This window comes from Crocodylus porosus, unplaced genomic scaffold, assembly GCF_001723895.1.
Source record: "Crocodylus porosus isolate Cpor-Errol unplaced genomic scaffold, CroPor_comp1, whole genome shotgun sequence".
Taxonomy (NCBI): Eukaryota; Metazoa; Chordata; order Crocodylia; family Crocodylidae; genus Crocodylus; species Crocodylus porosus.
In genome coordinates, this window is record NW_017728942.1 from 3,220,568 (window position 1) to 3,233,808 (window position 13,241).

Below are 13,241 nucleotides of genomic sequence, written 5' to 3' on the forward strand. Positions count from 1 at the left end.
AGAAGAGCTTACCAATTGCTATTGTTTTTGAAAGATGAAAGATGAAATGAGGGCTGCTTAATCCTTGAGCTTGCAATCTGACCTCTGCTTGGTCGGTGGGTGTCAGCAAGTTAAAATATATAATATGGCCACATTAGAGATTAGACAAATTCATCAATGTTGACTAATAAAAGGACAAGTGCTCCTTTACACAAATCAAATTCTGAACACATTAAAAGCACAAAAGACCTTGGGAAAGGATTGCATGATGAAAACTGCAGCTTGTTTTATTTTCTGTTCAGGAATTCAAAACATTGGCAATCATAACAGCACCGTGATTGCGGTGGAAGTTATTGGCAAGAGCAGCTGATGTACAAGCTAAGTGCAAAAGAGGGGAAGATAGTGTAAGGTATTAGTTATTGGAAAAGGCCATTTGCTTCTTTCCGTTCAGAAGTCCTGGACAGATAACCAAGTGGAGTTGCTAAGCCTTTTACTGGTAGAGTATGAGCATCACAGTGTTCTGGTGCTTCACTGCCTTGATGAATAAGTAGTTTGTGAATAAAACAGAAATTAATTGGGATATATGTTGTTAGAAAAATGGTGATATGCCAGAACTGAAAATGTAATGGAAATATACCATTTTTTTTCTATTAAAATATTTCTGGGAAAAGTTCCTCGGTCACAGGAGATTTGTGGTCAAATCCACGAAGAGCAGTGTATGGTGGGTCAAAAGCCTCATTCAGAGCAAGAGCCGTAGTTTTCCCACATTCCACCTGAATGCCTGAACATGATGGTATAACCGTTTTCTAAGTTGTGTCTTTCAGCCTCTTCTGTCGGCATCGTTACACTTTGAAATTGAAGTGACATAAAGAAATTCCACTAGAAACTACCTAAGACAAAGTGCCTGATGCTAATCAGTGCACAGTTAAAATTACCTGAAGTTCACTAAGCAGCAGCCCTCTTATGAGATGGACATATGTATGCTTGGTGCCATGAACCTTCCCTGATTTCAGATCCTATCACCATGGAAGCAGTACAGGTTTGTCCTCCTCTCCCAAGCTACCCCTGTGCATTTATATGCCTAATTTATGTGCCTGAAAGCTTGCAAAGAACTTTTTTTCAACTATTTTGTTGGTCTAATAAAAGATATCACAACTTCTACCCAAAGAGCCTTGCCTGCCTATGCCTAACTAATGCATCCCTGTGAAAATAGGCTAGATAAAGGAGTTTCATGAATGTGGAGGTGAGAACATAGTCCTGGAATAGAAAGCACAGGAAAAGACGCATTTTAAAAATGTGATGTATAGCCTCTAGATGCAAACTCAGCCCTAATGAAATCAGTGCCAGTGGGACCAGGAACTCGTTTCCTCTGTTATAATAAAACCTATTCTTTCGGTGTTTATCGTTCTGTGGGTTGGTTTTAAGTTGCTGCTTCCCTCCTTGTTGCTGACAATCAGATTGGATCCATCACAGATGTACACTTGCATTGTTTCTGTTTAGTGCATCTTAATTCTTTAGTTCCAGGTCTGTCATGCCTGCTCTTATTTTATTGAAAAATATTTCATTTTGGTTGAACATCTGTCTGTATTGATTTTTGACGCCACTTATTTCCTCGGGTATTATCCATTCTTTTGTATAAGGCGCACACTGTGCAAGCACATTTCTTAAGCCTCAGATCTCCCTCAGACTCAAGCAGGGTTGCCAGGTGAGCTACTAACTACCAGCCATAAGAGTCTTATGAAACAGCCCTAAAGCAGTGGGCAATGATTGTGTGTTATGCTCTATTGTTTGAGTGACCCTCAGACTGTAGTCTGGACTCTTTTATTATCTTTGGCAGGCAATGAGAGTACTCCATGCATACAGGCGCTGTGCTGGAAATAGCGAGAGAAGTAAAACTGCTGAGTAACAGTGCCCGAACACAATAGGAAAGAGCAGACGATTGTTCTCTGCCTCTATGAGCTACCATCTTCAGCACGCCTAGGCGGCACACACTGCCCTAAAAGCAGGCACCAGAACCGAGGTCTGCTTTCAAGCGAGTGTCCTAAGGACTGCTTTAGAAAGTAGAATGACATGAAAAGCAAAAACCACCATAAATGAAGGGGCTCCAGGCACAAGGAACATACGTGAGAGACAGACTCCCTGGAAAAGCAGCTGAGGATTTATAACGATCTCACCAACATCTCGATATACAAGGGAGAGCAAAAGGCTCCCCCAGCTCACCAAAGGCATGATCCATCCTTGTTAAGAAAGAAATGCTACGTTCCAGATGATCATAGAGGGAGCACTGCACTGCACAACACACTCTTGGTCCGGTTCATATTTTGCTTTTGTTGCTCATTATCTTCTAGAGTTAGATATACTGCAGAGAAGAAGTACTGAAGACATCTTGTTAGATGGAGTCCTTTGCTTTCAAGTTACACCCCAACAGCAGAATAATATTAGATGCTAAACTGCTACATTATCTTAAGATATTTTTGAGCTGCATATCCATGTGAAACATTTGCAATTTGATTTGTATGCAGATATAGCCTCTATATTTCTGTAACTTTTCCCACATACTATTGTAGTTCAAATTTCTATTTGCCCACTTGGCAGAAGCCGGCATGCTTTCCTTTACTATAAGAAAGATAGAGCCCAGATTTAAGACTGCCTAAGCAAGGAAAAGTGAAGAAGCAGCTATGGATTTCTTTGTGGTAGAAAAATTCTCTAAGTAGCATAAAAACAACACTCTTGGCTCTGTGCCTCAAGTCTCTTCAACCCTGTAAACTAGAAAAAAAAGTATGACAGGGAGCAGAAAGGGAAGTCATGGGCCAAGAGATGCCAAGCTCAGAGTCTATAGTACCCTGCCCAACTGAGTTCCCTTGGGGAGGACGTTACAAGTCAAAGTTATGATGTCCACCAGCTGTGGCCAATTGAATTAGGAAACAAAAAAGTGAGTTAGAGCCTTATTTTCTTCCCTCTTTCTTCTGATACTCTTCAGAGCTGAGAATCCAGCCTTACTCATTTTGCCATTATTGCCGTCTTTAGGGATGAGCAATTGGATTCGTGGTCTACTTGGGTACATCTGTTTTCATAGATACATGCAGACAATTGAGAAGAGTGGATCGTGGATTATAAAACTGCTTAAGCTCATTGAGGGACTCGGTCTGACAGGATCAATGCCATCAAGATTGCTTTTGGAAGTAGGTGTTCAGTGCCTCCCTCATGGAGCTCTGAAAATTATTCATTATACATTGAGTGCTGTATTCAAAGAGAAGGCATTTTAGCAGAACTTCAGGAGTACTTCTACTCAGCAGTTCACAGCAAACCATCTGACAGCGGGCCTCGTGGTCACAAATCACAGGAACAGTACTCTAAGTGGATCTAAGTACATTATTGTGATTATTTAAGATACAGAGGCCAAACTCTGCAAGATGCTTTACAGATACAGAATAAGAGAAATCATTGCAGTGACTCCAAACCTGCAATTTTTCAGAAACGAATGCAGCGAAAGTTAAACACCCTCAACTCCCAAAAGTTAATATGCATTGAAGCTGAACCTCTGGTGGAATCTGCGCTTTGGTTTAGTTCTCGGAAGAAAAATGGCTTGTGATCCTCTGGCTAGATTCTTCTGTCACCATTAAGTAAGAGTGAAACCACATTGTGAGAGGGTTTTTGTTCATCATGATATATGTTAAAGACATGAATAGAGGATGCCATTCACAATGCACGAGAAGTTTTATGAGCCTTACCAAACTCCAGAACAATGTTTCATATTCCTGAGCACCACCTACAAACCCCCTGTTCCATTAACTGTATTTTAATACATATTCAGATTGCTCTATTTTATGAAGCACTCTTTTAACAAAAGATACCTCTGCCTCCCCTTGCCCCCGCAACCCATCCCCTCCCCAGCAAGTTAGGCATATGATGCACATTGTGCACAAGCACAGAAGTTGGAAAAAAACCACAAGGTTTCCTGGGCTAGCTATTAAATCAGTAAAGCTTGGTATAACTCCTTTGAAGTAAGTAAGGCTATGCCAGCCAACACCAGCTAGAGATCTGCCCTTTCTTTTACATCACTCATCCAAAAAAATGGCTACTGTTTTTTTCCCCATAAAAAAGCTAGGAAGTGATTAAATCTATACAGTACCTGTATAGCCTTATGAAGAAGCTTAGACATTGTGCACAGCTTGAAATGTTTGTAGCCAATGCAGCATTTAAATCTTCAAACCAATTAAGTGTAATTATTGAATGAAAGGTAATACTTTTCTTGAACAATATGATGGTTAAATTTAAATTGGTTTTTAAATTAGAAGGTGACACCTACTAACTGTCAATCACTTAAGGGCTTATCTGAACATTGTTGGCATAAAAGATTTTTTTTAAAATATAGGCCATGTAACTTTCAAGCAAGACTGTGAATTACTTTCTGCATTAAACTCCCAAATATCAAGTACGAAACACACAAATTAAGGTGAAAACAAAGAAATGGGTTGTTTGTCCAGGAAATATTTTATTCACCTGATAGCTGTTTGCAAATATCTTATTGTTATCTTATTATCTGGTTATTGTTAAAGGTTTTCAACCTTTTTTGTTCATTTGTGGCCCCATAAAAATTTTCACATGGAGGAGCCAACCCCTTTGGAAATTTCAAATGGAGGTGCAGAACCATTTGAATTGTAAATGTGGGTATACTTTTAATGGATCACGGTTATCTTTTGCAGACCCTTTAGACATAATCTGTGGACCCGCAGCTGCAGGGTGTCTACTGACCGCAGTTTGATAACCACTAAACTGTAGAATAGATGTTAATATGTAAGGCAAGAAAGAACACACCAGGAGGAAGTGCGGAAAGTAGTTAAGACTATTAGATCCTTTGAGTTTAGCTAACTGCGTTGAAAATTACAGCTGCACAATGTATTTGTGTGTATATTTATATAATCTAAATAATCTTATGTGTGTCTTTTACCTGATAACCTTCTTCTCTATTTACTCCTGAAGACTTGGCACCTTAAAGTTGTATCCACTGGGAGAAATATGGTGTATCTTCACCAAATAATAAATATATTAACATGTAACAACAAAAGTCCTAGTAAGCGTAAGGCATTTGTAGTTTTAAAATATATTAGAAAGTTGAGCTAAACATTCAGTTGTGCATGTTTTATAATAAAGACAAGGCCCAAATACAGTGGAAGACCCTCAGGGAATTTAGCCTTTAGCTTTTAGCCTTTAACCAGCATACACAATTTTACATTGTGATCTCCTGTGTGGTCTTCTATCACCTGCTTTGTAAAGCCATGCTGAATATAGAAATAGGACAGTGGCCTCAGCTAATTCAATGTTCCTATCAATCCAGAACCTGGACGACACACACACGGCTTAAATCCCATCTTTGTTCTTGAGAGAACACAAGCATGGACTCGATCCTTGGGCATACCGAACTATAAGGTATGAAGCCTGTGGTCATCTTTGAAATGTTAGCTCTATCAGTCACAATAGACAAGCCATCCCACCCAGAAAAAAACCCAGGCTGAACAAAAGAGGAACAAAGAAAAAAAAATAATGAAAAGTGGTATTTCAGTGGGAGCTTGCTTATAATATGAAATAGGTTTAGTAACGCACAATTACAGGATCACATAATATACAATATAGAAGTTTCCTAAGATTAAACAGCAATTTAAAGTTATAACTTTTATACTGGCACTCAGTATTATTAGATTCTTTCAGTAACCTGATTTACAAATTGCTATTAGTTTTTTTAAAGCAAATATTTCTTCTTAATTCATCTTCTGGGGAACATATGAATCCATAAAAGCAGTTTGAGGGCTTTCTGATTATGACAGCAGAGGAAGCATAAATTAATAATTCCTGAATGGCTCCTTTTGTCAGTGATTGCTGTTTACATTTATTTTGCCAGCATTTCCTTTAGGAAAGGATACAAACTCTGAGGCACAGAGGCATGTCAACTTGTGTAGTGAGTAGCTTTTTAAAAAAAAAAAGAGAATAAATAGCATCATTCTGCTGTTATGATCAGAATCATCAAGTGACAGTGTTGCATATACCAGTAGTTTCATGAGTTCTTTTTCTCAGCCGGTAAGCACTGTTTGGTCTTTGAAGAAATGCTGTATTGTTTGTTTAATGATGGTGTTTTCTTTTATGAGGAGCTGAGGCAAGTAGCAAGAGAGTTTGCCAAAGCTCTGTACAATTTGAGTTGATTCTTGAGAAATAAGCATTTCTTGGGAGCCATGGAGGAAAGAGAGCAATCACAGGGAAGCCATTAGCCTGATAGTTTAGAGACTTCACTTGTGATTAGGGGAATGCATTTGAGACTACTTGGAGTCAGGGATCGTCTCTTATTCTGATCAGAAATCCCGGGCCCCAGAAAGCTTGTCAACAAACTTTTTGTTGAAACAAATAAAGAGCCTTTCACTTGTTGAATTCCCTGAAGCTTTCCATCAGAGATCATAAAATACTACAATAAAATGATCAGCTCTTTCTCCTGTTGCACGGAGTTGTCTGGTTGCAAATAAGAGGTCACTTTAAGGGCTAAGGACAGACATTCAAAAAGTCTGAGTCTGAATTGATTCAATCTTTGCAGGTTAGTCTAACCTGGCTAGGCTAAATCAGTTTTGTAACCAGGCAGACATCCTGGAAATGCAGGCACATGCCTGCAGTGGCTCAGGCTAGAAGCCACGGGGGTGCTAGAGCTGCCCTCCCTCCCTTCCCTAGGGCCGAGCTGAGGGGGGTGTGGCCAGGAATTAGGGAGGGAGGGATGGGTGGGTCTGAAGCATGGGGATTGTCTGGTCTGTGGGACCTGTGCTGTGAATGCATACAGGCTAATCCATTTTAGATTGGGTTAATTTAGGTCAGTCTAAAATTAGTTTACCTCTGCCACTTGTAGCATGTTTTCTGAGCAACACCTTACTGCCTTATATAATGCTGTAGTTTCAGTAATACCCACTATATTCTCAGTACTGCAGCTAGCAGTAGCTTCTTCTTTAGTACTATTACTGATTTCTAATCAGACTGCATGTATACCTAGTGCCTGTCAGTGAACTGATCTATCGGTTATAATCCAAAAAGACAGCCAGTCGTAGTTCAGTTCCATAGTGTGTTTGTCAGGACCCACCTAGTAAATGTTGTGAACAGCTAGCTTTGCAAAAATGCTGCTCTTAAACCTCTTTCTAGGTCTCCACAGATTGTAACACTTCAGAAGTCATGATGTCATACCACCAAAATACTTAATAGTTTAAGGAGGTTGCAGTGCAAAGTGCTCGGATTTAAGACCTAGAAATGTTTGTTTCTAGAACAAAGTTTTTGTCTTTTAAGGGAATCTTACGGACTTCAGTTTCAAAATATTGGAAAGAGAAGATCATGCACAAAATATAGCCATTTATGTAATAATCATTAGGGCTGTGCGGAATTTCACCAGCCATTTCATTTTGACACTGTTTCAACTCATTTCCAGCTTGACACAGCAAAATCAAAACAAAACAAATGGTTTTGAAGCAGCCTCACAACAAAAAGAGGCCAGTTGAAATGTTTCGAAAGTTTTGAAACGTTTCAAAGCAGCCAGCAGCCAGATGGTGGGAGACAGGAGAGACCCAGGGCTCTGCTCCCAGTGGCTCCACAGCCCCATGTGGCTCAGCCCTGGCTCTCCCCACCTCCCATGGCTGGGCTGCAGGAAGCTGATTGCAGCGCAGGGGAAGGGAACTGAGCCTGGGCTCAGTTCCCCTCCCCAGTGCTGCAGTCAGGCTGGGAAAAGGAACTGAGCCCAGCTGAGCTGAGCTGATGGTAGCACTGGGGAGGGCAACTCATCTCAGCTGGGCTGAGTTGCCTTCCCCAACCCCATTGTAGGGCTGGGGAAGGGAACTGAGCAATCGGGCTCAGTTCCCTTCCCCAGTTCCCTGGCCTCAGGCAGCAGCACCCAGCTTTCCGCCCTCATCTGGCAGGCAGATCGGGGGCCCACAACTCCAGTAGGACTGATACATTCCCTGCAGCCCTCCCAAGGTTATGGGCTCCCAATCTGCCTGCTGGATGAGAGACGCTGTTTCAAGCTTCCCCATTATAGCCTATGGGTGAAGCATCAAAACAGCATCACTGTTTTGATGAAACAAAATGGAATAGCAGTTTCGAATTGAAACATAATTTGAAATGAAATGGTGTTCCATCCAAACCTCGAAATGTAAGTTAAAATAGAATGGTGCCATTTTGCACAACCCTAATAATTATGTATGTGTGTGCAAGGTGAGTGCTTGCACATATGAATTTCTATTTATACATATCTAAGTGCACATACCTGGTTTACACACAGCACTAATCACCTGGAAATATATGAATAATTCTGTGCTTGCATCTCTTCTCAGTGAACTCCTAAAAATGAGGTACAATAGGTATAATCTTACTTGCCCCTTCCTTTCTTCCTTCCTTCCTTTCCAAACAAGGATATTCAATTAGTAATATTCATAGAATCATAGAAACTGGGGTTGGAAGAGATCTCAGGAGATCACATCTAATCTAACCCCCTGCTCAAAGCAGGACCATCCCCAGCTAGATCATCCCAGCCAAGGATTTGTCTAGTCAGGTCTTAAGAACCTCCAAGGATGCAGGTTCTACACCCTCACTGGGTAACCTGTTCCAGTGCTTTACTACCTTCCTAATGAGAAAGTTTTTCCTAATATTTAACCTAAACTTCCCTTGCTACAACTTGAGACCATTGCTCAAGTGATAAAAAACATGTTGCTAGTTGTCTGAATGGCTGCCAAATTCTCCTTTTCTCTTGCTCTCTGATCCTCAGAGAAAATTACTACAGTATTTCAGCACAAAAAGAGGAACAGTTAAAACAATTATCTAGAAAATAACTTCTATGTATTTGTTCTTTTGAAAAGCTCAGGCTTTCAGTGTTACTATTATGTAGACAAATGTTTCTGCTGTAACAAGAAGCCAACACGTTAGTAAAGTAGTAGACGGAAAGTATCTGGAATTGCAAAATAACTTTGAAGAAAAGGTGTAAAGCATTATGGCTGCTTACAGGTGTTAAAAAAAAAAAAGTTATGCTTTAAATTTGGCACGCTCCTGTGCCAAGCCCAGCACATCGCATTAGTTGGACCCAGACTGCCCAACACCTGTATAGATCAGGAGCTCTAGTGGAGCTTTTTTGGCACTTTTATCTAATAGCTGATTGATCAGCTTTAGATGAAAATGCCAAAAAACTCTACTGAATCATCTGATCAATAAAGATGCTATGTAGCTGGGCCAAAGTAATGTGCTGCCTCTTCCAGTAAAGTGCTTTTTTAAAAAAAAAAGTCTGTAAGCATTGTATGTGCACCATGCTCTAGCTCCTTCTGCCACTATGGGAATTGGAGTCAGTATGGTATTTAAGGGATATATATGCAGGATGCTCAGTTGCGTAAATAACAACAGTACAGTTACTGTGATTAGTGGTATATGGTCATGGGTCAGGATCTTTTGGGGACACATGCAGAACCAGACAATAGTCTGTTAATTGGGATTTCTAATTTTAGGTTTCTATGAGCTGATACTATCTATACCAGTATAGCTCATTCACTTCGGTATCTATGTTTTTTGCTGAAGTAGTTGTATTAGTAAAAACTGTACTGTGGGCAAGGTTATCTTCGTATAATTACCACTCTACCTGCACTTTTAGAAGCACTTTAAATCACGGGTGCTCGATTCCTAGCCCATGGGCCAGATCCAGCCCCCCAATGCCTTGTCATCCACCCTGTGAAGCTCCCCACAAGTCATGGGAAACCCCTCAGGCTGTAACCCTACTTGTTAGATTCAGCACACAGGGTGGTATAAAGCCTAATCCAAGCACACAGGACTGGACAGAGGTGGTGTGGGCTTCTGGAGCCAGATCCAGGTGTGTGGAGCCCAGTGGAGGCAGCACAGAGCCCCAAGGCTCCAATCCCGATATCGGACTGAGCAGAGACAGTGCAGGGTCCCAGTCTCCAAACACAATGCATGGGGCTGGGTGGAGGCAGTGCAAGGTCAAAGGGCTCCAGTACCAGCCCAGGGGACTGGGAAGAGGCAGTGCAGGGCACCAGATCCTGATCCCCACATGCAGAGCTGGATAGAGGTAGTGTGGGGTCCTGGGACCCCAGTCTTAGTTTGCAGGGCCAGGCAGGGGCAGTGCAATCTGGACTGAGGTGTGTGGGTCCAATGTGGCCTGCAGACTGACCCTCCGCAGTGCATTTGCCCCATGGGGCCCAAAGGTTGATCACCACTGGTTTAAACCAGCATCACGTTATTTGAGTGCAGAAAGTCGCACCCCATTCAGTTTACAAGCATAGTTAAAGCAGTACAGTACAGTACTCTTGTGTGCTCCCAAGTCCCTTATGGCATATTGAGTAAGACTGAATTCTTTTTTGAGAGCAAAGGCAGGCAATGAAATCACCATTTTTGCCCTAGAAACCAAGAATAAGGATAGTGGTACAAGGCTGTAGACCGTCATTTCCCAACCTTTTCCATCCCACAGCACACACAAATAAAAAACATTGTGACCACCACCCCCTCCCCCTGCTTCCGACAGATAATATGGGTATTGCCACCACCCTGCACTGCCCCTGCTCCACAGGGTGGGGGGAGGGGGTGGCGCAGGGCTGGACACGGAGTGGGGGGGGCACGGGGCCAGACAAGGAGTGGAGAGGGGTGCAGCAGTGGGGGTGGTGCGGAACCATACACAGAGCTGGTGTGGGGGGGAGACACGTAGCACTGGCACTGTTTCATTTATTCATTTATTTGTCCAAAACTCCATGGCACACCTGTCTGATGGCACATCATTTGGGAAATGCTGCTGTAGACTAACCCGAATTGGATATCCTTTTTCTTTTTCAACATTAAAATAAAAAAACCCACCCAGAATGTCATCACCTGGTGATAATAGACACTTTAGACTTAGTACAATCCCCAGAGGTGTTGGAGTGCAAAAGGAGAGAAGAGTGAGGGTTGCAAACTTGCACATTTTCTGCCTACACTGTTTTAAACCGCCAGTAACTGAAGTGGAGGTTCAGGATACCTAACCTGAATAGACAGAAGGAATTTGGGGTTTGTTCAGAATGATGTAAAGCAGGAGTGTCCAACTCCTTTGGTCCCTCAGGCTGGATCTGGACTGCAAGGCCCCTTGTGGGGCCAGCTCCAACAGAAGGCTAAGTGGTGGCAGTGGTTCTCTTAGCATAGGGAGCTGCAGGGGTTAACACAGCCATCACTCACCCTACCACGGCCCAAACAAGCCCCCCGCAGGGCTCTTACACCACAGCTGAGAGGCTGAGGAACCCCACAAGCCGGATGACACGGATCCATGGGCCTGCGTAAAGTGAGCACCAACTAAAATGAGTAACTAGTGGGAAGGAACCCTCAGCTGTGTCCACCAGTACCTGCGTCCCTGGGGCAGGGGTCTGCTGAGGCTTAGGACCAAAGTGTAATGTATTCTGGGAACCCAGTCTTTTGGGCCATTTTATTAGATGAACTTTACGGTAGCCTTGTTCCCTTGTTGTGGGAACCGCTTTGGACTACAGCCAGCTCCTGGATTGAGGGAGCTGGAAAGGTATCATCTTTGTCTCCTCTGCCAGAGTCACTTGGTAAAGCCGAAGAGTCTGCCCTTTAGTGCATCTCACATTAAATTGTTGCAGTTGGTTATAATCTTCTTTTTTTTCTTTTGCCAGCCTCATACAAGTAATACCCTTTTTTTTTTTTTTAATTTCCTGGCAGTGTTTTACAATTTGAAAGAGAAGCACCCAGAGGTATGTCTTTGTTGGAAATAATGACTTGTTGATAAAATACCTGATTCCAGCAGTTCTAGATTATAAAAATACCATTGACTTTGATGGTGGTGGACTGTATCCCAGTTTTGACAGACAGGCATTATTGCTATTGATTGTATAATCATGGTAAAATTACGGAGTCTCTGGGCCATTATGAATCAGATGAACATAGTATCTATACTCCAAAATTAGCATAAATTACTCTATAAATTACTAAATGCCACTGATTGCCTTAGGTAAATCATGACAACTACTAATGTTTTCTTAAAAATCCATTTAACAATTCATAGAGACTTTCTGCAGCTGTGTATGAAGTACAATCATAATCATTTAATTATGTTCCTAGTGTATTAAATTTGAAATTACTTCTCCGTGCTTCTTTGAATGTGCTTTATAAAAATTGCCACCGGTAATACAAACACTTTACTATGTTCCATTACAAACTGCAGGCAGAGATCTGTGTTCCGTCTAGAAGCGGTGAATTAAACTACTGTCAAAGGACAATGAGCACTCTTGAGTTACGGCTTCAGTTGCTGAGTTAATCTTCTATATAATACACTGCTGCAAATATTTTCTGCTAAAACTGCAGGAGAATGAAAAAAAAAAAGAATACAGATGTTTAAACCAAGTGTTTTTCTTGCAATAATACCTGTTGGTTTGATAATCACAGTACTGGAAAGAGGAGGAATTTCGAATGGAGAAATGAGGTGGTTCAATTCTATGTTAGCGTGCCGATAGAGAAACCTGGAAACATTTGATAACTGGGAGAGCAGTAACATTTCTAAACAGATTATCCTCAGTATAGGAGGAGCTTTAGATGTGAAATTAAAGATTTTCTCTTTCTCCTCGAGTCTGCCAGTATAGAGTGCTCACCTAAACTAACAACTGAATTAAGTATACTTTGAGGAATGTGAAATGCCAGTAAAAGGAAAAAGTAACTTTACACATCTCTTGAATTTTTTTTCATTTACAGATATGCTTGAAAATGGGTTCATGCACTATGTTTCATAACATTTTTACACATGAATGAGCCTAATTAGGGGTGAAAATAAGCCTTTGAAGAAGCAGTTTTGAATCTTGAAGTTCCAAATCACTACATATATTTGTAATTGAAAACTTCCCCAGTGTTTTCAAGAGTATTTCTGAGATCCAATAGTAGTTTTCTGTCTAGATACTTGTTAGAATATAGTGGCATAGTGGATCAACTTAGAAACTGAGCTAAAAATTAAAATGCACAGACAGCTTTTACATCGTACCAACATCTCCGTGGACTTTCCTTTATTGTTCAGCGATTCATTTTGTTTATGGTTTATATCTGTTGTTTTACTAGGAACATTCGAATTGCCATACTGTGTCAACCCAAAAGTTTGGTGTAACCCGGTATCCTGTCTTTGACACTAGCATGAAGCTCTCTGTGGGAAAACCTTCCAGTCTCTGAGACCCAGATTCCCGCCTGCTTCGTATTTTAGCCCTACTGGAAAATCCACTGCCTTCCAT